This window comes from Eschrichtius robustus, chromosome 8 (genome assembly GCF_028021215.1).
Source record: "Eschrichtius robustus isolate mEscRob2 chromosome 8, mEscRob2.pri, whole genome shotgun sequence".
Taxonomy (NCBI): domain Eukaryota; kingdom Metazoa; phylum Chordata; class Mammalia; order Artiodactyla; family Eschrichtiidae; genus Eschrichtius; species Eschrichtius robustus.
The window spans coordinates 82,071,927-82,099,454 of NC_090831.1; the positions used below are offsets into that span (position 1 = coordinate 82,071,927).

Consider the following 27,528-nt stretch of genomic DNA (forward strand, 5'->3'; position numbering starts at 1 on the left):
GTAACTCAACAAACCTGACCTCCCTAAAATTACAAATGAATAAATAAATAATGAATGAATGAATATTTCTTTCACTTGTCTCCTTGCTGCTTTGCCAGCCAACCAGCCCTTTAGACGATGCCTCCTTTTCAAAGGAAGGACACCACGTGGTCAGCTCCAGCCTATGAGCTCATGATGCCAGTAAAGCTGTTCCAGAAAAACCAAAGATGGTGTGCGTTTCCTTCTGGGGCAGATGACCTAATCCTCCAGGTAGCAATGCCCTTGTATGGTTAGCACAGGTAGGGAAATACTTAGCTTCATGCTGACTCACCAGGTAAAGAATCATCTCTCTGAATGAGTCAGAATCACAAATGTGTTCTGTACAGTCTCATGTGTGCTGCATTGTGAAAGAGTCAAAGCACCAATGAGGGCAGACGCTTGCAGGTCTCACTGGCCCTATATGGATAACAGCCGCAGTCTGCAGCTCTCCCATTTCCTGGCATGGTCCTATTGAATTCAAGCCCTCTAGCTCAGTCAATCACATACCCAGTTAGGTACAGGAGAAACTTATTTAAATTTATGCTCTACTAATGTTGTTTATTCAGTTCTAGGTAAACCTAATAATTGTAGAATAAAATGTTTCAATGTTAAGTATATTTCTGGACGTATTTCTGGAAAGGAGGTTTTGTGTGTGTGTGTGTGTGTGTGTGTGTGTGTGTGTGTAAGGATACAGAGTTAAAACAGGTTCGGGTAATGTAAAATACCACAAAAAGTAGGGGTTTCCAAGGAAAACATGGGGAAACGCTGTAGGAGAACCTAATGTATGCTATAGCTTTTAAAAGGAAACATTAATAGTGAAACATGCCCTCAAAGGGCAAGTCAGTAATAAATTTCGTGTCAGAAATTACCTGTCAGTAGGATTATGTTAAATAACGTTGAATTGTTATTAGTTGGAAGGGAAAGAGGAGAGTAACTTTCTCAAAAGTGTTCAAAGAGTGTCATGTTTCACACACAAATCCCATTATTGTTTAACAGGACTTTTGTGCTTAACCCTTCTCCATGATGTATTGAAAACTTTGACCATTTTAGTTCATTCTCCAAATACAGTCATTAAGGAAAAGAAGCCAAAGTTTCTATGCAGGAATTTGGAATTACCCAGAGGACTAGTGTATCTGATTAGACATCCATTGTAGAGTGTCCTGATTGATAAATGTATGCCTGCTTGCTGGAACCACAAAGAAAAATATCTTCACTTCTTTGCCTCAGCAAAGCAGTAATGAAATAGTGGGGGCCTCACCATTTCAACATTTTGAGCATTTTGCTTGTTTTGGCCAAATAACTAAAAATATATTTTCCCCTTGAAGAAAGTCTCATTGCAAATGTGTGAATTTTTAAGGTTCACTGCAATATATTTGGTCTGAAACTGAGTCCACTCATTGAGCCAGGGCCCAGAACCCCACCCTAGATTCAAAGAAGATGGGGACTACCGGGAACAGAGTGGGAGACACAGCTGAGGCTTAAATGTGAGCTAACAGATTGTCACGGGGCTTTTTACAAAGGGCTGCTTATGACTCATAGGTGTCAAATCATCAAGTTACAATTTACTCCTAGAATAAAAGATCATTTCAACTTTATGTGAACGGAATGAAGGGTGATTGCTCCATTGGATTTGGGTTTTTGAAGGACAAAGTTAGAGGTAAGCTTTGGGATCCCTCCATGTACTTTGATTCGACCCCTTGATTACTGATCATTACCTACCTTGGGTCCCTTTTGGAAACTGTCATATTTGATGACATATTTGACTTCATGACATTCAGACAAGATCTTGCCAGTGAGTGACTGCCTGAGTGCATTAGGCATTTGTGGAGATCTTTATTTCTTCAGGTCAGCAAATCTCAATATTTGTAAATTACCCCAGCAGTAATTTACAAATGGTCTTGGAGTGGCTTAGAGTCATAGATAAACTTTCCAATGTGCAAGCCACTGCATCCTTTGGGGGCAACTTAGAATCCAGGGAGGCTTCTTGCCAGCCTGGAGCATTCTGATCTGCTTCAGGAATGCTGTCTTGAGGGTGAGTACCCTGGCATTTCAAAGCTTGTTCAGATGGCAGTCATTTGTGCTAGCCATTTGGGATTTAATCTTGCAGTTATGGAAAGATCTTTTAATTACATTGCAAAATATATAATTTCATAATGTCCTGTTATGATTAGTTACAACATACAGAGGCTAGGCTGCTGCTGTCACTCATAATATACTTGGTGAGACCAAGACCAAGTCAGTGAGACCATGCTTTTTCATGAGATACCACCCTCACCACCAGCAGGTTTCCTGTCCTGGTGTAATCTTGCTTCAATCGAAAAGGGTTGGATACTCTTGTTATCACTTCCGAGAGATTCCTCATGCTCCAGTCATAATGAGGGACACCTGCATTTCCAAAAGCTTCTTACTTTCATGTGAAATCCCTTCCTGGATTTTAGCATTTTTTTAAAACAATTAAGCAAAAGTATCTTATGTTATAATTGTGAACAAAACTTCTTAAATATTTTAATTATAGAAATTTCAAATATTATGTAAGTACAAAGATCAGGCTAATGACCCAGCATGAACCTACCACCCAACTTAAACAATTATCAGCTCACAACTGGTCATGTTTCATCGGTGTCTCTACCCACTGGAATTCCAGCCTCTCCCAAGGTTATTTGAAGCATATCCCAGATATCATAGCATTTTATCCATAAGTATTTCAGCATGTAAGTATGAAAGATAAGTATTCTTTAAAGAAAAGTAACCATGATACCATATTTTCACCTAAGAAGTTACCCATAGTTTCTTAATATTTTAAAATATCCTTCAAATTTCCTTGTTTGTTTCATAGGATTTTTGCCCTTTATTTTTTTAATTAATTAATTCACTTTATATTTCTTATATAAAAATGCTACAGTGGTGGCCATAGATGGAGCCTGGGCTCTCTACAGGGAGACTCTGGTGTGAGTCTATAGGAGATGTCCCTGGATTCCTGATAGGGAGACTTGGTGAACACGGTCTCTTTTTAGAGGTCAGGGTGAGAGAGCTGTAAGTCTTGGAGATGGCATCATAGTTGCCCAGGTTGGCAGTGCAGCCCCTGGCCGAGGTGTGACAGTCATCCATACTGGCCATCAGCAGCAACTTCTTGAGTGCAGAGGCCAAGATGATGCCAGTGCCTCTGGGGGTGGGAAGAGGCACTCAGCATGGAGGCTGGTGCCTCGCAGGGACAGTGTGGGACCTGCCTGTCTTCTTCTCCCAGTAGCATTGCTGCAGGGGGACAATGGAGAGCTTGACCAGGATGATGGCCCCTAGGATGGCCCTGGCAACCTCCTTGGAGCACTTAATACTCAGACCGACATGGCCATTGTAGTCCCAGATGGCAACAGAACCTGGTCCACTGGCTAGCGTAGGTCTGCTTTTGCATGGACATAATCTTCAAAACCTCATCCTTGAGGCACATCCCCAGGAGAAAGTCAGTGATTTCAGATTCCTTGATGGGAAAGGAGAAGAGAGAAATCTCCTCCAGGGATTTGGTCTCCCTGTCCTTGATCAGGTGGCCCAGCTCGGCCTTGCTTCCTTGAACTCTGTGATGTGGGCTGGGCTACTGCTGCAGCCAGGAGTACCCCAGGAGTACGGGTATACCTCTGCCATCTGGTGCTTTCCCAGATAAGTGCCCTTTATTTTAATCGGGCCTGAAATAAGGTCTGTACATTAAAATTGGTTGACATGTCTTCTTAGACGCTTTTAAATCACAGATCTGTTCCCCCCCCCTTTTTTTTGTTTTGCCTTGAAATTTATTTGTTGAAGAGTTTGTAGAGTTTTGTACAAAGTGAATATTGTTGATTCCATTTTCATGGTGTCAGTTTAACAAGTTCCTTTGTTTCTTGTATTTCTCATAAATTGGTAATTCGGGCTTTCTAGACTTCATTTAGCATCAAGTTCAATTTTTTGGCAAGAGTACTTGATAGGCAATGTGGGATACTTCTGTCAGGGGGCACCAAAATCTGCTCGTCTCTCTTTGGGATGCTGGCAGTCATTGACAATCCTCGCCTAGATCCATTAGTTCTTTGGGGATTGCAAAATGGTGAAGTATATTTCTGTCATTCCTTCTTCACTTATTAGCTGGAATACTTCTGTAAGGAGGACCTACCTTCAACTATGTGACTACCTGGAAGTCCAGTTCAAAACTTCCTACAGTCTGTGGCTCATTTATTTTAGTGTCAGAGAGATGTCCTTTTACCCAGTAAGTACCCAGAAACAACCCTTCACCTGTAAAAGGCTGTAGCATGCAGCAGGAAAAACCAAGCCAGGACCTCAGGAGTCGTGGCTCTACCTTTGAGATCTGTATGATGTTGGGCAAGCTATGTAATTTCTTAGAGCTGGCAGGTTCCAGGCCCCTACCTACACTTCAACCAGAGAAGCAGTTTTTTCTTAATTTCATTTGAACAAATCAAGCCATGACTTTTTAAAAAAAATTTATTTTATTGAAGTATAGTTGATTTACAATGTCATGTTAATTTCTACTGTACAGCAAAGTGATTCAGATATATATATCTATTATTTTTCATATTCTTTTCCATTATGGTTTATCACAGGATATTGAATGTAGTTCCCTGTGTTATACAGTAGGACATTGTTGTTTATCCATTCTATATATAATAGTTTGCATCTGCTAACCCCAAACTCCCAGTCCATCCCTCCTCTAACCCCCCCTCCCCTTTGGCAACCACAAGTTTGTTCTCTATGTCTATGAGTCTGTTTCTGTTTCGTAGATAAGTTCATTTGTGAGGCCATGGCTTTTAAAAATCGTATATCGTCTATCACTAAGGTCTCTTTCAGCTAAGACATTTTATGATTTTCATTTAGGATGAAAAATATATAAGTCCCCATCAGGATATTTAGGATCCAGTGACCATGAAGAGCTAAGCGTTATTTCTAAGAATGTGTTATTTCATTTATTCATCCATCAGTTCAGTAGTTCATTTATATTTTTATTCTTTAAGCAAAGGTTTATGCTATCTAAGTCGCTATAAAGTCTAAAGCTTGAGAGTGGGCATTGTGGGCAGTGACCTTTAGGGGATCTCCTGGGGGTACCATTCTTGAAGCCTCAGCCTGAAGTTCAGAGAGTTGAGGAAAGGATGCTGGAATTCTTGGAAGTCTTTATTGGCATCATCCATGAGAATGATTCCATGTACTTGAGAACTGTATTTGGAATTTTACCCATGGAAAGCCTCCACAGGGGAGCCAGTGTAGGGGATGCTTAACAATATCCCTGAGAGGGAAAAGCAATTCAGAAGAACATCTGAAGAACTCTCGTTAATTGTTTACATGACGAAGTTAATCTCAAATTGTAGAGGAAAAATACAGTAAACGATCCTACTTCGAAACTCCTTGTCCAGCTGTCCCTCAGTTCTCTGTGCAGAGAACTCTCATGCATACAACTAATGAGTGAGTACAGGTTAGAAGTGCAAAATCTAGTTTTAGCACAGTCCCAGGTTCCAAATAGCAAATGTGGACTCTGCTTTCTCATTAGTGCGCCTGAAATTCCTCTCTGGGTACGTGTATTCAGAGTGGCTCAGGTCGAGGGGGTGAGTAGAAGGAAGAAAGCAGAAAACACAATTCCAAAATCCGCCATGGGAATCACGCTGGCTTGTGACAGAAGGAGCACAAAAATAAAGTCGACAGTTCTCACCTCTGAAACTAGGAGCAAATGGGGGCTTCCCTGAATCACAGTTTCACTCAGTACTTAGTCACAGAAGGTGCTCTGCTCCCCTGGCACTTAATTTAATAATGGGAGCAGTTCCTGGCAGGAGATGTTATGAAACAACCTTAAGCATAAGAGGGGGAAAAAAGAGCAGTGCTTCATTTCACAAATTCGGAGCCTTTCTTGGAGGCCGTGAAGTTCTCAGTTCAAGTTAATTATTGCCAACAAATATTTATTTATTCACTTGATGAATATTTATTGAGTGGCTCTTTTGAGCAGCATGCGGTGTAGGTGTCACCCTGACACAGAGATGACAAGAGGCAGTCCCTTATAAGCAAAAGGCAGAGACAGTTTGCACAACTCATTATGAAACTAGGCAAACTTTGATAGCTCTGCATGAAGGGGGTCCAAATGAAAGTTTTATGAGGACATGGTAGGAAGAAATTAGTTCTAGGTGGAGATTGAGAGGTAGCCTAGTAAAGGAGATGGCATTGAAACTGTACTTGGAAAACTGGGTAGAACTCCACTGGGAGAAGCCAGCAGGCATTCAGGATGGAGTATCCACAGTGAACCAGGAAAGGGCGTGGGGAACAGCGGTCCCCACTTGGCATCCATGTCTTCCTAAAGACATTAGAGCTTGGAGTCCATGTGTATGCCGCTGGGTGAGAGCATGATGCTGTAGGAAAAGGAGGAGATTTTTTTTTATGTTTCCTTCATTTGTATCAACTGCACTCCTACCGATCTTGTCAGAAATCACATGTCATCTCAAACTCTGAAAAAATTCATTTCATTCTGTTTTTTACCCTGCATCAACACATCTGCTTCTCTGTCAGATGCAACTCTGATTTCAGGACTGGTGAAAGGACTCTAGGCTCCCCTGAGTAGCCACCCACAGTTAGCGGTTGTCCCACTTTTCAGGGCTCCAGGCGGCCTGTGGCTTTGCCCAGGTAATCCTGCAGGACCGGTAGGACTCTCGGATTCTAGATCTGTACACAGATAACAGCCACACGCAGCTGGGCCAGGCCTCCCATCCCAGTGAGCACAATCTCCGTGAGCCTCCCCTGAGACGTGGAGACTCACCAGGCCTCGGGTAAACACCCCCCCTTGCTAGACACTAACTTCAACCATTCGATTCCTGCCTAACAAGCTACTAATGGGGTTAGGCTAGGGATCATAATATAAATCACTTTCTTTCTCAGTTTGAGGAGAAAGGGTAAATTCCTTACAATAGGAAGGCAGGTATAATTCAGACATTACAACTTTCTCTTCAGCACAGCAGCAGTTATTCTCTAGATGCACAGAGCATTTTATGATTTATAAGGAACTTTCACAGACTTAATCTAATTTGATTCTTGTTACAGGTTTGTCATTATTCCCACTTGCTGTATAAAGAAATCGAGAGGCTCATTCATTAAGATAATAAAAATAATGGCTCTCATCAGGCACATTGCCAAGTCCTGTCCTAAGTACTTTACATTTAACTCATGGAAGCCCCTAAATTGTCCTGCAAGGTAGATGGTTTTTGTCCTCATTTTGCTGCCAAAGGAAACAGGCACAGAGGGGTTATATAACTTGCTCGAAGGACCACAGCTAGTAAGTGGGAGAGGTGGGATTTGATCTCAGCCAGCATGGCTCCAAGGTTGCACTAGGTGGCCCATAGCCTGGTTCTAGAAGAGAATGGTTATCCAAATCTACACTCATCTAGCCCAGAGGATTCCTGGATATCCCAGGGAATGCTCCCCAACGGCAAATGTTTCTGCTGGACAAACGCCTTCTCTCTCTTTGGCCTACTCTAACTCGGGTAGATTTTGAGAGAGCTATTAAGGAGAAAATTGTTTGGTGCCTGCTTATTTTTCCCTGTCATTGGACATTGAGATAGACACCATCCTTTTCAGTAAGGAAACCACACATCTAAACCTGTCCCTGTTTCTCCAGGATGACAATGTAGAAAACCTTGGGAACGAGAAGGTGTTTCCATGTTTTGTGGGGAACAGAGGCTCATAGGGAAACAGCACTGGACACAGCACTAGAAAACCTGGATTGTGGTCATGGGCTAAAGGTGTGACCTTGGGCTAGTGGTTGTACCTCTCTGAGCCTCAGCTGTATCAAACAGTGACTCTTTCTGCCTGTCTCATGTTAAAAAAAGAAGATTACAAGAATTACTGTGAAACTGTAGCATACCAAACAAATGTAGTGTGTTACTATTGTCCTTTTCAGTTTCTAGCCAGTAGTTTTCTCCTCAAAGCATATCCTTGTACGTCAGTGCAAGACTTTGTAAAAAATGAGATTTGAAAACGGTTTGTAAGCTTCTGCATAATTTAGGCATTATTATAATAAAATGGACTTGATTTAGTGAAGATTTTCAAAACAATAACTTTTAAGATGGTACAGTAATTCATCCCGTATGATTTGAACCAGGGATATATTTAATCTATATAGGTAAGAGAAACAACTTTTGCAATCTTCTCATAGACTCTTCTAGAAAATTCAGAATAAGTCAAACTTTTAAGATTTGAAAAGATTTGCTTTTGAGGAAATTAAATCTTGACAAATGGAAACAATATCGTGAGGTAGTGAAGAGTGTGCGGGCTTCAGAGAAAAGCAGAACTTATCTATAATCAGAAGAGTTGGGCTTGAGTGCTGGTTCCACCACTTACTGTCCTGAGACCTTAGGCAGATTATTGAGTTGCTCTTGGCCTCATTTCCTCACCTGAAAAATGGGTACATAATTATAATTAACTATATAGATGTTTATGAGGATTAAATGAAATAATGCAAGTGAGCATTTAGCATAGTAAATGCTCAAAAATTGTTAGCTTTTTCTGAAAAAAATTGCATATTATAGAATTCCCTTCTTTAAGCCTGAATACACCATATTTTCTTTATCCATTTATCTGTCGATGGACATTTAGGTTGTTTCCACATCATGGCTATTGCTAACAATGCTGCAGTGAACATGGGAGTGCTAAAATCTCTTTGAGATTTTGATTTCCATTCTTTTGAGTAAATACTCAGCAGTGGGATTACTGGATCATATGGTAGTTCTTTTTTTTTTTTGAACTTCTGTACTGTTTTCTTTTTAACATCTTTATTGGAGTATAATTACTTTACAATGATGTGTTAGTTTCTGCTTTATAACAAAGTGAATCAGCTATACTTATGCATAATCCCCATATCTCCTCCCTCTTGCATCTCCCTCCCATCCTCCCTATCCCACCCCTCTAGGAGGTCACAAAGCACCGAGCTCATCTCCCTGTGCTATGCGGCTGCTTCCCACTAGCTATCTATTTTACATTTGGTAGTGTATATATGTCCATGCCATTCTCTCACTTTGTCCCAGCTTACCCTTCCCCCTCCCCGTGTCCCCAAGTCCATTCTCTACGTCGACGTCTTTATTCCTGTCCTGCCCCTAGGTTCTTCAGAACCAATTCCTTTTTTTTTAGATTCCATATATATGTGTTAGCATACGATATTTGTTTTTCTCTTTCTGACTTACTTCACTCTGTATAACAGACTCTAGGTCCATCCACCTCACTACAAATAACTCAATTTCATTTCTTTTTATGCCTGAGTAATATTCCATTGTATATATGTGCCACATCTTCTTTATCCATTCATCTGTCAATGGACATTTAGGTTGCATCCATGTCCTGGCTATTGTAAATAGAGCTGCAAGGAACATTGTGGTACATGACTCTTTTTGAATTATGGTTTTCTCAGGGTATGTGCCCAGTAGTGGGATTGCTGGGTCGTATGGTAGTTCCGTTTTTACTTTTTTAAGGAACCTCCATACTGTTCTCCATAGTGGCTGTATCAATTTACATTCCCACCAACAGTGCAAGAGGGTTCCCTTTTCTCCACACCCTCTCCAGCATTTATTGTTTGTAGATTTTTTAATGATGGCCATTCTGACTGGTGTGAGGTGATACCTCATTGTAGTTTTGATTTGCATTTCCCTAATGATTAGTGATGTTGAGCATCCTTTCATGTGTTTGTTGGCAATCTGTATATCTTCTTTGGAGAAATGTCTATTTAGGTCTTCTGCCCATTTTTGGATTGGGTTGTTTGTTTTTTTGATATTGAGCTGCATGAGCTGCTTGTAAATTTTGAAGATTAATCCTTTGTCAGTTGCTTTGTTTGCAAATATTTTCTCCCATTCTGAGGGCTGTCTTTTCATCTTGTTTATGGTTTCCTTTGCTGTGCAAAAGCTTTTAAGTTTCATTAGGTCCCATTGGTTTATTTTTGTTTTTAATTCCATTTCTCTAGGAGGTGGGTCCAAAAGGATCTTGCTGTGATTTATGTCATAGAGTGTTCTGCCTGTCTTTTCCTCTAAGAGTTTTATAGTGTCTGGCCTTACGTTTAGGTCTTTAATCCATTTTGAGTCTATTTTTGTGTATGGTGTTAGGGAGTGTTCAAATTTCATTCTTTTACAGGTAGCTGTCCAGTTTTCCCAGCACCACTTATTGAAGAGGCTGTCTTTTCTCCATTGTATATATTCTTGCCTCCTTTATCAAAAATAAGGTGACCATATGTGCGTGGGTTTATCTCTGGGCTTTCTATCCTGTTCCATTGACCTATATTTCTGTTTTTGGGCCAGTACCATACTGTCTTGATTACTGTAGCTTTGTAGTATAGTCTGAAGTCCGGGAGCCTGATTCCTCCAGCTCCGTTTTTGTTTCTCGAGATTGCTTTGGCTATTTGGGGTCTTTTGTGTTTCCATACAAATTGTGAATTTTTTTGTTCTAGTTCTGTGAAAAATGCCATTGGTAGTTTGATAGGGATTGCATTGAATCTGTAGATTGCTTTGGGTAGTATACTCATTTTCACAATGTTGATTCTTCCAATCCAAGAACATGTTATATCTCTCCATCTGTTTGTATCATCTTTAATTTCTTTATCAGTGTCTTATATTTTTCTGCATACAGGTCTTTTGTCTCCTTAGGTAGGTTTATTCCTAGGTATTTTATTTATTAACTTTTTGTTACAGTGGTAAATGGGACTGTTTCCTTAATTTCTCTTACAGATTTTCATCATTAGTGTATAGGAGTGCAAGAGATTTCTGTGCATTAATTTTGTATCCTGCTACTTTACCAATTCATTGATTAGCTCTAGTAGTTTTCTGGTAGCATCTTTAGGATTCTCTATGAATAGTATCATGTCATCTGCAAACAGTGACAGCTTTACTTCTTCTTTTCCGATTTGGATTCCTTTTATTTCTTTTTCTTCTCTGATTGCTGTGGCTAAAACTTCCAAAACTATGTTGAGTAATAGTGGTGAGAGTGGACAACCTTGTCTTGTTCCTGATCTTAGAGGAAATGGTTTCAGTTTTTCACCACTGAGAATGACGTTGGCTGTGGGTTTGTCATATATGGCCTTTATTATGTTGAGGTAAGTGGAACTTCTGTACTGTTTTCTATCAAGCTGCACCATTCTATATTCTCACCAACAATGTGCAGGGTTTCCAACTTTTCCACAGCCCTGCCAGCACTTGTCTTTGGTTTTTTTGATAATAGCTGCCATGTCAGGTGTGAGGTGTTAATCTCATTGTGGTTCTGATTCGCATTTCCCTGATGATTAGTGACATTGAGCATTTTTTCACATACATGTTGGCCAAGAAATTATTATGTTAAGTGAAATGAGCCAGTCACAGAAAGACAAATACAGCATGATTCTGTTTATATGAGGTATCAAAGATAGTTGAATTCATAGAATCAGAGAGTGGAATGGTGGTTGCCAGGGGCTCAGAGAAAGGGGAAGTAGGGAGTTCCTAATCAACCAGCATAAAGTGTCAGTCAAGCAAGATGAGTAAGCTCTAGAGATCTGCTGTACAACATTGTACTAATAGTCAACAACAATGTATAATAAAGTGTAATAATAATAATATGTAATAATGTGTAATAAAATGTAATAATATACTTAAAAATTTGTTAAGAGGTTATATCTTATGTTAAGTGTTCTTACAACAATAAAGTAAAATTTTTTTAATTTTAAAGTAAAAATGGCCCTGAAAATTGAGAAGGTCTGACCCTGATTCTAAATATAGGAAAAAATATGAATATGGCTATTCAGATCATCCTCACAGAACTGGTCAGTTCTTAAGATTGATATGATATAAGCCTAGTAATACATTTTTGAATTAGATATAGTATTGGCTAGTGACCTTTTGATAATGCTTAAATAAGAGATTCATCAATAAGGAATAATTGGAAAGGAGGAAGAAAAGGTATTAACATGGTAAATTATTTTGCACAGATCTATTAATAACAGGACCCTGGTGCCTTACTAGGTAAGCACCCAAACAGTCTTCTGACATCATTTCTAGAATAGGATGGTCTCACTAAACCCCAGATTTGGGTCTCCAGGAAGCTTCCATCTTAAATTAAATCCTACTCAATAGTAAATAGATTTTGATTTAATATCCTTGAACTGATGAGTTTGCTTAGATTACTGTATGATTTAAACAATAAATAAAAGTTGTCTCCATCAAACATATAGTTGGAACCGAATCAGTGAAAGACTTAAAATTAATAGATCAGTGGAGCAGTCAATGCCAAGTCTCTGATTTATTCTCTGTTATTGAGGTAGCAGAAATAGAAGGAACCTACTCTTTGGAAATGCCAAAAATCACTGTTCCTGAACCCTTTATGCTAATATTGTTGAGGTCTTTGTTTTGGAGCCATCTGATGAGAAAAGCTACCTTATAGGGAATTCCTTTAATTTCTTCAATAACTAAATCCACTTGGAAGAGGTGGTTCCATTTATACCAAGTGTCTTAGTGAACAGTGCTACTAAAGAATTCTACTATTAAAGGGAATATTCTAGAGCCTACTTTTCCTATGAAATCACACCCACCAAGGTCATGTCTTGGTACCACCAGATCTTCACACAGGCCTGGTACCTAATAAAGATCATTATTGTCTCCAGAAGGAATCTTCTTTAAGTGATGAAGGTGTTCATAGGGTAACAGTTTCTAACTACAATTTATATTTGGCCTTATGGAGATACTAGGAACCATATATCCAGGAAATACCTATACCATTCACTTTTCCATACCTGGCCCCAGGCTCCCCCTTATTGTCACCCAGAGCCATCATGGTGAAGAGGAAAGAGGCCACAGATTAACTTACATTTAATAATATGCTTAGGGGCTTCCCTGATGGCGCAGTGGTTGAGAATCTGCCTGCCAATGCAGGGGACACGGGTTCGAGCCCTGGTCTGGGAAGATCCCACATGCCACGGAGCAACTAGGCCCGTGAGCCTCAACTACTGAGCCTGCACGTCTGGAGCCTGTGCTCCGCAACAAGAGAGGCCGCAACAGTGAGGGGCCCGCGCACCGCGATGAAGAGTGGCCCCCGCTCGCCGCAACTAGAGAAAGCCCTCGCACAGAAACGAAGACCCAACACAGCCATAAATAAATAAATAAATAAATAAACAAACAAACAAACAAACAAACAAACAAATAAAATAATATGCTTATCCAGCCAGCCACTTTAGAATCAAGAGATGTCTGTAAAGATTGCTGTGTCCTCTGCTATAGAAATGCCATTAACCAAAGAGATAATCAAATGAAAAAGAATTAAATGAAAATCTATGATCCACCTACTATTGAAGATGAAGGAATGCTTGCTGGCATTAACATTTTACAAAACCAATGAGGAGTCCCTGAATTAATTTCACCTAAATCTAGTCCCAAATTTGGAATTGAAGGCTAATCGAAAAAGTTATATTAAATCTCTGTTTCCAAAAGAATTTCAGAATGGTGTGGACATTTCCACATGCCTAATATGGCAACATCTCCTGAGGGCCCTCAGAACTGAGTGGCCTTGGAATTGTGTAGGAGACTAGGGCAGCCCCTAGAGATGTCCAGACTAGGATTAGTCAGAAAGTCCAATCTAGTCTTGGCTGGCCCTGGAGATTCAGAGGGGTCACAGGGAATCCTGCGTCTCTGGTAGAATAATGTTTGCCTTGTCAGGCAGTGTGTAAAAAACTATTGGCACGCAGGGTTACTGAAAAATGCCGAGAGCCAGAAAGTTTGGGTTATGATAGTTATGAACAAAGGAAAGTATTTACAATATCCCCTTGCCCCAAAATAGATTTTAAACACTATACAAGCACAATGGAATGTGTCCATTCATTTCTAAATGGGTCGTCTCCTACCCCCATGTTTAGGTCATAGCTATTTCTAGGCTTTCATGTGACAAGACCTTCACAGACCAAATTCAGTAGTGTCACTTCTGAACCAAGTGGCTGCATGCGCTGTGGTTTTCCCTTGTTTATTTTGTCTTGTTTTATTTTACACAGCTTGTATCACTAGCCTCCCAATCAAGGTCAGTAGATTGAATTCAACCCCATTCGTTTAAAAGAGCGATAAATTCATGCCAGCACCATGATCTCACCCCCCTGAGTAGCAGAATGTGGCCGTGCTGTGCTGTGAAGTCAGCCTTCCAGACGCAAGTGTTCAGTGTGACCCTGAAACCACACCTGAAAGACAGGATGGTGTCGTCATATCAGCACGTGTTCTGACTTCAGCCTCATTTATGAAGGGCAACATGTATCCGGAGGTGAAAGAAAAACCTGAAATGGTTGATGTATTGTTATAATTGAGGAAGCGCCTGTAATCTAAATAAACGGTATCAATGGAGAAGACTCATCCAAATACCAGCATGGAATTTCCTAATACTTGCTGCCAATTTGCTATCGAGGAGATGGTTAGGAAGTCTCAGGTGGGTGCTAACTGCACAAGGGCCAAAAAGGATCTCATTACCAGGGTGGAGGTCAGCGATGAACACTGTGATATGAAGTCACGTTCCTTGCAGTGCAGCTCTTTGCAGTGTGCGAGGCTGGAGATCTGTGTGCAGGCAATGTCGAATGTTTCCTGTGGGTGGAACTCAGGTGAGGAGAGTGGCAAGTTTCTCTTGTCGCCAGGTGAATTCTTATACACATACACACATTCATTTTCTCTCTCTCTCTCTCTCACACACACACACATGCACACAACACCCTTCCTCCCTCCGATCATATATCCTCTTAAAGATCTTCATTACATCAGCCATGCAGGAAGGGAAAGAAAACCCTTACCAACTTGTAGTCATCACACTTTCCCCTAAGGCAGCTATTACAAGACTATGAAGATGTACTCTAGCAATGAAGGGGCACCCAAAGAGGAGGGAGACTGCACCATCCTATAACAGCTGGGGCTGAAGAGAGCAGAATTACAGCTGGCATTTCTTAAACTTGTATTATGTGTACTGAGTGTTTTATATACATTTTCTTAGTTAATCTTCACATCAACGTCTTGAGGTAGGGACTGTACTTATTTCCATTTTATAGATGAAGAAATTGAGGCTCAGAGATGTTAAATGACTTATTTATGGTCACACAAATCCACTCTAAACCACTGTACAATGCAAGCCAAAATACTCCCATCTGCTTCTTTATATGAGAATGTATAGAATGGCAACTTGTTGTTCTGCACCAAATACAGTCTCTACTTACATATGTATGAATATGGATGGCTAATAATATGTTTGGGGCTGAGTGTGTCCAAGATTTCATAGATGGACACTTGCACACTCTTATACTGGTAACATTTCGTCCTGTTAACAGATGTTTTGACCTTGTGGTAGCCTCTGGTCATATTCTAATATTTTTAGCTAAAGTTATAATAAAAGAATCTTTCTGTTTCAGAATAGCCTTGCAGATCAAGCTCTGTACAGTCCGAAATGCCACTTCTCTGTTTGGCGAGGGTTAAATGGTTGTCTCAGGCCAGTGTTTAGTTCACATTCTATAAATGGCTCTTACTCCTTGATCTGACTCACTGTATGTATTACAGCAAAGTCACTTACAGATCAATTTATTTTTAGAATCTTAAAGAAACAGATTCAACAGGGAGTGTTTGTCAGACCACAGGCTGATGTGAGGGAAAACATACCTTGGTGAGGAACTTTCTGTTTGATTCCTCTGCCCACAACTCTCTGTTAGTGATAGGCCTTTGCGTGTTGTGTTAAATGTTTTGAATTATTTAAATAGCAGAGTGGCAGAATTGTATGCCAACATCTTACATAATAGAGGAGTTTTTGTGGTGTGCAAGTGGGAGGGCCTTTTGCATTTTAAGTAAAATAATGTCAGGAAATAATCAGCACAATTAATCTTCATAAAGAAGAGAAAGATTATATACCCGTCTCCTACCTTGCAACTTTGTAATGGAAATTTTCTTTAAGATCAGAACCCAGGAATATGATAAGAACAGTGATGATAATGATAATGGTGATGATGATGGTGACGATGATGAGAGCGGTGATGGTGATGATGATGGTGACGGTGATGACGATGATAACCACCACCACCATTAGGAGAGATTCTGTATCCGTCCGTTAAATAAATATGGCATGCTGCCCTCTACAGGTGTTCAATCTAAACCGGATAGTATCAAATTCATACAAATAGATGAAGCATTCTCAAACACACAGACCAATGTATAAATGCAAATTGAATATTGAAGCCAGTTAAATAAGTAAAACCTTTATACTCTACAGGTCTCATTTGTGTGAATTCGGAAGCCAAAGAAGGAGCAAGCATTTAGTAACATTTATTTTAAATTTCTCTTCTGAATTTTTGAGTATGTATATTTGAGGCCAATGTCAGAAGCTGGGGAGACCAACTGGGAGTTTGTGGACTTGTTTTCTGTTGACACTAGAAAAAGCTAATTGTTCTTTGGTTTGCCTGAGGCCTGTTGTTTATGGATAACAGGTGTTTAATGAACAATTAATAAATAACAACGGGTCTGGAAATCTCGAATTTGTTAGCTTTTCAAAAAGGTTGGATTTTATATCACATTCAACCAACATTTTTAGAAACTAAACTAACAGGCTTTGAAAAAAAAAGAGGGTCCACCTGGCTCCTTCTTTACCCTTCTACTTCTGCCTTACCCCAGTCAATCATTGTTATTTTAGTATCTGGGTTGAACATTTTTCTCAATTTACTCTGTGCTCTTCCTTGCTGGGGATATGAACCAACAGAGGAAACACTGCTGGGGAAAGAGTCTTTAGAATTGATTTCTTGTACCCGCCTTCTACCCTTGAGTTTAGTTTACGTTAGTTCAGGTTGATCACTGAACTGTTCTTAATGTTATTCCTTCACTCTAAAAGGAAGGGCTGGTCAGTGGGGCTGAGAACCCACTAGTCCTAACTTGCTGGGATTTTGCCATATGGGCCAATGAGAGCATAAAGCAGTAGTGATGAGCACCAGCTTTAGAGAAATCCTGGGCTTGTGTCCAGCTCCCTCCACTTACCTGCTGGGTGACAGTGGGCAAGTTATAGAATGCCTCTGAGCCTCAGTTTACCATCAGCAAAATGAGTACAATAGTATCTACCTCACAGGAGCTTTGGGAGGATTTTAAAATACACTACAAGAGGGCTTCCCTGGTGGAGCAGTGGTTGAGAATCTGCCTGCCAATGCAGGGGACACGGGTTCGAGCCCTGGTCTGGGAAGATCCCACATGCCGCGGAGCAACTAGGCCCGTGAGCCACAACTACTGAGCCTGCGCGTCTGGAGCCTGTGCTCCGCAACAGGAGAGGCCGCGATAGTGAGAGGCCCGCGCACCGCGATGAAGAGTGGCCCCCGCTCGCCGCAACTAGAGAAAGCCCTCGCACAGAAACGAAGACCCAACACAGCCATAAATAAATAAATAAATAAATAAATAAATAAATAAATAAATAAATAAATAAATAAATAAATAAATAAATAAATAAATAAATAAATAAATAAATAAATGAAATTCTAAAAAAAAAAAAAAAATACACTACAAGATAAAGCATTTTATAAGTACCATCTTGTTTCATTCCCGTGACTACCTTGTAAGGAAGAGACTACTATCTCCCCAACTTGCAGAATGAAGAAATGAAGCTTAAGGAGGTTAAGCAAATGAATCCAAGTTACAGGGCTGGTAGGTGTGGAGCTGGATTCAAGCCCAGGCTGAGGCCATGCTTTTGACCTCTGTGTCATTCTGTCTGATATCTGTATCCATTTTCCCCACACATGTTACTAGGATGCTAAAAAGAATGTTTCACTTCACTCTTGAAGTCCTCCCTCTCCCCCATCATTCCGATTTCTTGCCAGACTCTGGTTCCTCCAACTGCAAGAGGTACAGATGACAGGAGAGTCAGGCTCTGCCACCTACACTCTCGGTGCTTGGTAGACATGGAAGAAGCTACCAAAAAAATTGACTCTACCCTGTGGCTCTCAGAGTTGACTTATATAGTCAAAAAGAAGGGGATCCTTGTTAGTGGCTAATGTTAAAATCCCAAAGCACAGTCAGCCAAAACCTCATCCAGATGCAAGTGTGTGGTCACTGGTCATGCATTTCTGTTTGCTGAATTCCATACAGCCAAGGCAACTGCCTTGCCTCGCTGAAGATCCACAGGGGAAAAAAGTTATGTGTGCTAGTACGAAAAAACATGCAAGCAGAGTTCTCCCTTGTCATCAGGAATGTTTGATACAGCCATGTTTATTCCGTGGCCTCCATCCATGGTAAATGTGCCATCATTTCTCATGTGGGGAAAACAGACCCAGAGCTTCCTTATTGGCTGCTCATTTTGTTAAAATGACATAACATCGTAGAGGATAATCTATTGCAATCAAAACAATCTTGTGGAATTATAAAAGTGTATGCATTTTAGTGAAATAACTACTGCTAGAATCTTTTTGGCTGCTGTCAGACTGAAAACGTGTATAAGTTGTCCTTAAGTACCACATGGTCCTTTTCTTCACCTAATTTCTTACATCCTCTGGGGAAAGTTTACGATAGTGATATTCTAACAGATCATTGTCTTTCCTCATTAGGTACACTCGTTTTATTAGTTCATTCTTTGCGGGTACATTTTTGTATATCTAAAATATGTATTAGCCATTTTATGATAGTACAGATTCATTATTTTCTGTGTATTCTTATCATTGATTGCTAGAATAAGTGACCTTTGTTCTGTATGAAGAATGACACTCAGTTCTACCTTTAAATATCACTTTTTGTCAAAGACTCCACTGGCTTTACCATATCTGAATTGGATGATTTTTAATATAAAGTACTTGGAATTGTTGTGGAAGAATTCAAATCGAAAATTAAAATTTCCTGGTGATCTTTTTGATACAAGCACTAGCTAATATTCATTGACTGCTTACTATACCCCAGGCTTTGTTCCAAGCTTTATCTGTATCAACCCCTCAATTCTCATAACCATCCTACAAGGTGCCCATTTTACGAACAGGAAAATCGAGGCGTGAGAGGTTAAGTAACCTGACCTTGGTGACACAGCTACTAAGTGCTGTTTCTGGGACTCAAACCCAAAGGGGTTGGGCCCAGCATCTGCTTTCTTAACCCCTCCCCTTTAGTGCAACTTCCACCTCGGGGTGATAGTATCCATTTTATTGCTTTTAAAGGACATTTACATACTCTTTTAAATGAATACAAATAGATTGTTATCTTTAGCCATAGAGAGAAGGAAGAGCCTATTTAAGAAGGGATCTAAACAATAAGCCATAATTTATTTTTTCTCATGCTCTATCGAAAGGCCTGGTGAAGGAGGCCTATTATGTCTTACTCCCCCTGGTGTTCAGAAAGGGTGCCTATGGGGGCCCTTAATCAGATGTAGGAAAAGGAGCCCTGGGAAGGCTTCATTTCCTTTCTGTTCCTGAACTTGAGAAACAAAAAGCAGCTAGAATGTGATACAAGAGTTCCTTTTCTCATCTGTTTTTCCTCTCAAGGCTTGCAGTAAGTTCAGCATCCCATTGCAACCCTTGACGGCCAAAGTTATTAAAATTTCTAATTTCCTAAAATTTCTCGTGTCCTCCACCCCTATCCGTTCTGCCACGCCCCTGGCCTTCCGCCAGGGCGTCTGGTTTTCCATAATTAGCATGGTGGTTCTGATAATCTTTCCCTGTCTTCAGCCCTGGCTGCTGGGCATTTTTCCCCCCAAATCTCCATCACAGTTTTCCTTGTTATTGTTTGCTTGGAGTTTCTGATAGCCAGTATTCCATGGAGAAAAATGTAAGATCACCTTGAATTTTCAAGTCAACTTGAGCTTCAATTGTTTGTATTAGATAAAACGGCACTGGGACCCTTAATTTAAAGAGTGGCTCAGCCCTGGCTACCTGTGGCTCTCACTTAGGGAGTGTTAAAAAATACCAGAGCTTGGGCTCCACCCCCAGAAAGTTTGAATCATTTCTTCTGGGGTGGAGCCCAGGCATCAGCGTTTTTATTCTTTTTTTTTTTTTTTTTAATATGAGGTCATGGTTGAGAAACACTGGACTAAATTAATCTTTTGGCTTAAGTTTGAATACCAAGACCCTGAAAGGCCTTGGCTCAGAAATATATTAAATTCATTTAAATGGACAGTTGTAGTTCCTGTCTGTTTTAACCTGTTTGTTAAAACGTGAAAAGGGATTTTTGCTATACAGCATGGTCATCCCCAAATTAAAGGGAAAGGATGAAGTTCGTGGCACTTTTGAAGTGGCCGCCCCACCCCCCAGCCCCCAGGCATCTCTGGCCACATCCTTTGCAAGAGGCCAAAGTGTCCTGTAGCTGAGATGTTTCAGCTTATCTTCAGCCCTGAGGCAAATCAGGACAATCACCAGAAATCATTTTCACATCAGTGCCTGGTGCATACTGGGTGCTCAAGAAATCAAAATTTGTATGTGGCTTAGTACAAAATGCAGGGGCTACTGTTACTGTGTGATTTTGGAGATGAGTCTGGTTCCTCATCTGTACAATAGATTTAATAGTGCTTGCCTTACAGGATTGTTTACAAATTGAATTTCGTAATTTATGCAAAAGCTCCGATTTACCTGCTACCACGCAGCAGTCACTCCTCCCCAGAGATCTGGAAACTCTTCCCAGTTCAGAGGAGGGAATTTCTCTCATACTAACTGTCATTACTATGATATTGGCTGACATCCTCAATTTTATCTTTCAAGGAGGTCAACGAGTCCTGTCATATCTCCCATCTGTAAGACCCTAAAGACAGACAGCGACCAGGGGCTTTTGTGGTTTGTGCTCACAGCACATACAATAAGACCACATAGGTTTCCTGGACTTCCCTCTGTTGATTTACTGAAACCTGTTACTGCCAGGGCTGCCACAGCATCCCCCCACGCCTGCCTATTTTCCATGTCCTGTCTGGTCACCTCCCCTGGTTCTGAGTCCTTCCAGCAGGCTTACCATCTGTCAATCTACTTTGCCCTCAAATCCTTCTTGAAGAGGTTTCAGCACCGAAGGGAAGTCAACGGGCTCCTCCAGAACCCAGGGGACTTGGCCAGGAAATCTGCATTTCAAGGGGTGAGAGAAGAAGGAGATGACTAGAGAAAACCAACAACTTCTATGTGAGCATCCAGAGGGGGCAGAACTGGAGAGAGAACAGTGTGAACTCAGAGAATGTCACGTCCTGTAGGAGGACGGACGTGGTGGTCAAGGAATAGACTTATGAAGTCAAACAGTAGCCCCTGAGACATTAGAGAGGCTCTGCTGCCTGTTAGTGCTTTTTGTGTAATATTCCTCTGACTCTTCTAGGAAAATCCTTCTTGGGCATGTCCTCTGCTGTGTTCATTCACTCAGCAAACCGTGATGAAGTGCCTAGCATTGGCTAAGCAGAAAGGACAGCCCTGACTCAGGGAGTACAGTCTGGTGTGTGCGTGGTGGGGGAGGATATGAAACAGGCATTGAACACTGATAGATTTAACTAGGTTAAAAACAGTCAAATTAAAAACAAACAAAAAATGTAAGCCAAACTTCCAATGCCTTTCCTCCCTCGTGTTCCCTTTTTCCCACTTAACTAGTGGATAGTGGTTAAGAGCCCAGACTTCTAAGTGAGGTTATCTGTTTAAATGGTGGATTCACCGCTACCTGTGTGATTTCGGGCTAAATGATACCTCACTTTACGTCTCTGAAAACTGACATCATAAAAATGCTTACAGATTGTTACGGAGATTAAATGAGATAATACACGCAAAATCCTTAGAAAAGTGTTAAGCACGTAGTAATCACTCAGCAAAGGTGAGGTTATTAGTATTAATCCACCAGACTATGTTAAGACAGAGAGTATGAGGAGGGACACACAGAGGCAGGCCCTGTAGGGAAATCCAAATGACTAATTTATTGTCCCATTCTCCTTTCACCCTTCCCTCAGAGAGTTGTTCTGGAATCACGCACCCGGTGTACAGGCCAGCCAAACTGTTCGGCTGCTGCTGGTTCCTGAACTCTTCTTTCTGGCCTCAATTGACAGAGCTGAGAGGCTCTGGGCAGCCAACAAACAACTCTGTATTTGCAGTCGAGCAGGCAGCTGGCAAGTGGGGAGTTTCTTTGCTCCAAAAGATAAGCAGGACAGTCAGGGGCTGAATGGTCTGTGCTGCTTTCAGGAAACTCATTGACCTTCCAGAGTTAGTCAGGACCCTTGACACATAGGGCTACAGCACTCTCCTCCTGAGGTAGCCTTTACTTCTTAGGAGTCTCAAGTCTTCCCAAAGCTCTGACCCTCCGTGATTCAGATATTCTGAACAGCTGTCTCAGCTTTGTCTAAGGGATGGGATCTAATAAATTTCAAAAGTTAATCTTTGTTTATCAGAGACGTCATTTACATATAAAGGCTCTTTGCCAAGTGGAGTTTCCACCATCAGAGAAGCATCGATATTGATCACGTTTCTATAAACATCGAACTTTTGACCAATGATGGACCAAGGAGCATAGATTTGGGAGGATGGACTTCTACATCGCATTCAGAAATCATGGACTTCCAAGGTTGACGGGATTCTCAGAGGTCTCCCCGTCCAAGCTGTCCATCCGATGGATAACTTCCAAACAGCCCCAAGAAGTGGCTGCCCAGCTTCTGCCCGAACCATTCTGTGCTGCCCTGTGCTCACTAGCTCCTACAGCACCCTGCTCCTGTGATGCCTACTTGGACAGCTTAAAATTGTTAGAAAGTACCACTTCTATGGAGTCAATTATGTTTTTCTGGATTTCTACCCGTAAGACTTAGCCCTACTCATTTGACTTAACACTAAATCCATGTATCCCTTCTCCAAAATGTTGCTCACTTCTAATACCGGCTGATTAACTACCTATTCCTAATAGCAGCTTCGGGAACAATTAGAGATCTACATTTCAGTATAGTCTGTTTGAAATTCTTATTCGCAAATCTGTGTTTTTTGGAAACCCAAGAATAGTTGAAACCAAGTGCTGAAAAAACATGTGTTTTTCATTTTCACCTGACATATTGCATCTTAAGGCATCATTCTGGGTGTGCAGCAGCTGAAAAAGTTTGAAAAAATGTAACTGCTCAAAACCAGAGTGATACGGGGACACATGGTGAAGCAAAACGGTCAATGCATAAAGCAGTTTGGTGTATGGCTTGGGGGTTGGTATCATTCCGATTGCATAGATTACCATATAAGAGGACAATAGCATGGTTAAAAATCTCAAAAGTTTCCAAATACATTTTTAACCATTTTTCACCCTGCTAGCTAAGAGAGTGACTTTTTGTACACAGAAGACATATGTCGATAGGTTCCTTCAGTATTAATTCAACATTTATTTATTAAGTACCTTCCTTGTATTCCAGGCAGAGAATCAACACTAGGAGGTACGCGTGACTATCTTCCCCACGTTACAGAAGAGAAAACTAGGTACAAACATTAGTAACTTACCCAAAGTTATGCAACTAGTAAGTGGTTGCACTGGGGTTAGAACTAGAGATCTGGCCACAGAATGCATGGTCTCAACTGCCACCCAGCACCAACAGTGGGACACACAGACATGTGGAAACCTTTCAACCCTGCGCTGCTGAGTGTACCTTGAGCAGGACAATTTGTCCTTTTTCACTGTGGGAAGGATTTCAGGATGCTGACTCCAAAGCATCATCGGCTTTAATCTGTCTCTAAGAATTCTTCACCCCAATTCCAGTGTGTGGGGTTTTCCCCCAAGTCATTCAAAGCAATTCTCTAACACCAGCTGGGTGTCCTACAATTCAACTCAATTCTGACACCATCTATCCAGAGGTAGCATCAGGTCGCACATGTTAACGGTTCAGTCCCACAAAACTGCCCTCCACCCCACTTCAGACACCTGTTGCCAGTCTAGGTTGTCACCTGTGCTTCTGACCAGGACCAGCTATAGATCAGAGATCTCCATGATCCCCTCCTTGGGTTCAGTTAATTAGCTGGAGCAGCTTACAGAACTCAGAGCAACATTTTACTTACTAGATTACTGCTTTATTATAAAAGGATATAACTCTGGAACAGCCAGATGGAAGAGACGCATAGGGCAAGGCATGTGGGAAGGGGCACGGAGCCTCCATGCTCTCTCCTGGTGCCAGTCTTTCCAAATCTCCAACCCAAAAGCTCTCTGAAACCTGTCCTTTTGGGTTTTTCTGGAAGCGTCGTTACGTAGGCATGGTTGATTAAGTCATTGGCCGTTGGCGATTGATTCAACCTTCAGCTCCTCTCTTCTCTTGGAGGTCTGGGGGTGGGACCGAAAGTTCCAACCCTCTAATCACGTGGTTGGTTGTCCTGGCAACCATCCCTATCCCTAGGTGGGGGGGGGTGTCCAAAAGTCACCCCATTAACATAACAAAAGACACTTTAGGAAATCCCAAAGGTTTTAAAAGCTCTGTGCCAGAATCGGGGATGAAGATTAAATAAATAATTCTTTTGTAAGTCACAGTATCACAGCCTCCCAGTGGGGTACCCTAACCCCCACGTCTCCCTTTGGTGCCCTGACAGTCATTTTGGAGTTGCTTTCTGTGTGGTGTGTAGTAGAAAGAACCCTAAGACTGAACATTGGAATTCCTGAGTTAGAGTCCCAGCTCCATGAGATAAGAGCTGTGTGACCCTGGGCAAGGCACTTCATCCCTTGAGATTCAGTTTCTTCCTTTGTAAAAATACTCATCTCCCAGGTTCGTGGTAAGGATTCTTTGCTTTCTAACAAATGTTGACCACCTCGGACATGCCAAGCACTTGGTGAAGTTTTGGGTATGCACTGGTAGATAAAATAGACGTGGGTGCTGCCTTTTTATAGAGCCTGCAGTCACGTGGGAAAGGTAGGCAAGAAGTAAGCAAACACATGGATAATTTCAAATGGAAATGAAGGTTCCGAAGGAAATGAAAGAGCTCAGCATTAGGAAATTGAGTGGGTGGGAGCACCTGCTTAGGTAAGGCGGCCAGGGATGGTCTCCCTGGGAAAATGTGTCCAAAAGATGAGGAGATACCTGTCAAGTGAAGAGCAGGGAGAAGTTCAGGCCTAGGAATGGCATCTTTACAGGCTCCGAGCTGGGAAATATGATTAAAGAACATTTATCATATATGTGTATGAGGGCCCTTTGTAAACCAAAGTAGGGTAAACCCATGTAAAAAACTTCAATTGCAAACAAAAAAATAGCATGGGCCACATGAAAAATCCACCTCAGACCATGTTCTTCCCGTAAGAGTCAAGACTAACATTCTAACCCAGGGAAGTGTGTTCCATTTCCACAAGATAACAGCCTTTATCCCTCACACCAACATTTTAGGTGCGTGGACTGAACAAACACAAGTAGTAATGTTTTCCTTGATTTCCATCATCTACCAAGGAGCAGAACTTCCTCCCTCTCTCACTTTTCCATTTCCTCTACCTCCTGTCCTTGCAGATTGGGCAACAATTTCTAAAAATTTCCTGCAGTTGACTGATGACAGGACATGGGTGTCTGGAGTCTGAACTGCCTGACTAGAGCTAGGACAAGATGTTGAAAAAGAAGCAAGGAGGGTCCCTGTCTGATTCTCTGCTGATGCCTGGATTTGGGGGTGACTATCAGTAGGGCTGAGCTCCTACTTTTCTCTTTAAATGTTTTGGTGTTTAAATGTTTTGTTCACCATCCTTAAATATGTCTATAGTACGTAAGGAACACTGGTAATGCTAAGGCAGGAAGGACTTATTGTAAGGGGATCCCCGGAGAGCATAGAATGCTGCCGCTTACTTCTACTTAGTGTTCCTTACACAGAAGATGTAACTGAAGTATCAGCAACAGTGTCACCAAGAGAAGATTTTTCAGCCCACCGTCTTGAAGGTTAGCCAGCCCCTGACTCTAGTCATCCTCTACGACATCACCCATTGTCCCTTTCCTCACAGCATTTATCATTCTCTGAAATATCATACATTTATTTTTTTGTTTATTATCCACCTCCCCCACTACAACGTAAGCACCCTAAGTTCGAGGCACTCACCATCCTGTTCACCCTGTGTACCCAGTTTTTAAAATAGTGTCTATAGTTTAATGGTTACTCAGTGGCTGAATGATGAATGTACCCATAGATCAAGCTATAGTAATGACATGATCTTCCATAGCTCTCATCAAGTTCTAGGCACTCCTCCTAGTGCTTTAAACATCTAATTCACTTAATCCTTTGGATAAACACATGAGGTAGGCATTAGTATTGTTCCTATTTGTAGATGAGTAAACTAAGGCACAGAGAAATGGAGTATTTTGCCCAAGCTCACACAATACGTGCCAGAACTAGGATTCAGACTCAGACTGTCTGGCTCTAGAATCTACACTTTCATCCACTACACTGATATTCCGTAGAACATGTTGTTGTTCCAAAAGAAATATCCATGATACCAAAACAAAACAAACAAAACTCTTTGACCACAAAATTATTTTCCTCAAATGAGACACTTAATCAGTTTAAAGGAAGATTCAAGTGTGTTTGTGTGTTTGTGTGTGTGTGTAAAGAAAAGAGAGGTAGAAAATTTGGTACTGTGAATGTTCTTTTAGCCTGAACTCTTGGATTATCAGGAATTACTTTTGCTTCTGCCTACATCTCACACCTAGAAAGATACTTTTGAGAACACCTGAAGAGAAAGTAAAGAAAGTGTCCCTTCTATAACAATTACCATTTCTACCCTGTGCAGGGTGCTCACACAGTAGTCAGGCCAGGCTGAGGATGGTGAGTCAGGAGCCTTCCCTGGCATCCTTTTGATTTGCCGGCCACTTGGTGTATGGATCTAACAGCAATGGCGGCGATGGTGGGGACTCAGGGTAGTGGGGGTCGGGAAGGAGGATTATGAATGTATGGGCATCATAAGCTTGTCCAAAGAAATAAATACAGAGGCAGTGGCACTGCATCTCTCTTTGAGTCTCCTTGGTCTTGCATCTTCAAATCTAAAAGATAATAATCTAGCCTGTCTCCAGTTATTGGACAGCACAAATTCCATGCTGCCTATAAAATGAGACCAAATCTCTAAATCACTGTTATCTGAAGCCAGGAGTCTGGCTCTTAAACAAAAGAGTGAAAAGAAAATCGATGAGTCTGAAACCTTAGCCTGTCTTCTTGGCTATCTGATCAGTTAAGATTCCCAGAATAAAATGTAAAATGAAGGTAATTGATAACAATTTTGAGCCTCATCTTTTTCTCAAAGGTTGGCAGTGTTTTGTAAGTGTGATCTTGGTTTTTCCCATTATAGCCTTATAAAATGGTATACAAATTTCCACATGAGTTTCATTTGAACTTTAATCTATGCATCCAGCCTGTCTCTGAACAGCCACTGGAATCTTTTGGCTCTGAAGGAGTTTGTTTTTAAAAAACTATTTTCACCCAAAGCTTTAATCATGCCATTTCCCTTTCAGACCAGTTGAACAAATAAATGCATACTCATGAATTAAAACTGGTAGTTTATAATAGGACGGGCAAAAAAAATCCAAATCTCCTCTTTATATGCTTCACTCTCTCCTTAAGGGAAAATATTTAATATTCTACATCATTTTGATGATTATAATTTTAAAATTATTATGAGCTATTCATCACAG

At 41.1% G+C, this 27,528-nt stretch overlaps 1 protein-coding gene and 1 pseudogene across 7 annotated transcripts in view; one reads left to right on the forward strand and one right to left on the reverse strand.

The window, feature by feature from the left end:
* The window catches only part of CREB5 (cAMP responsive element binding protein 5), a 404,455-nt gene that overhangs the window by 198,752 nt on the left and 178,175 nt on the right, over window positions 1–27,528 (forward strand). The gene's annotated exons all lie outside the window — the stretch shown is intronic.
* LOC137768714 (small ribosomal subunit protein uS5 pseudogene) lies at window positions 2,883–16,056 on the reverse strand (annotated as a pseudogene).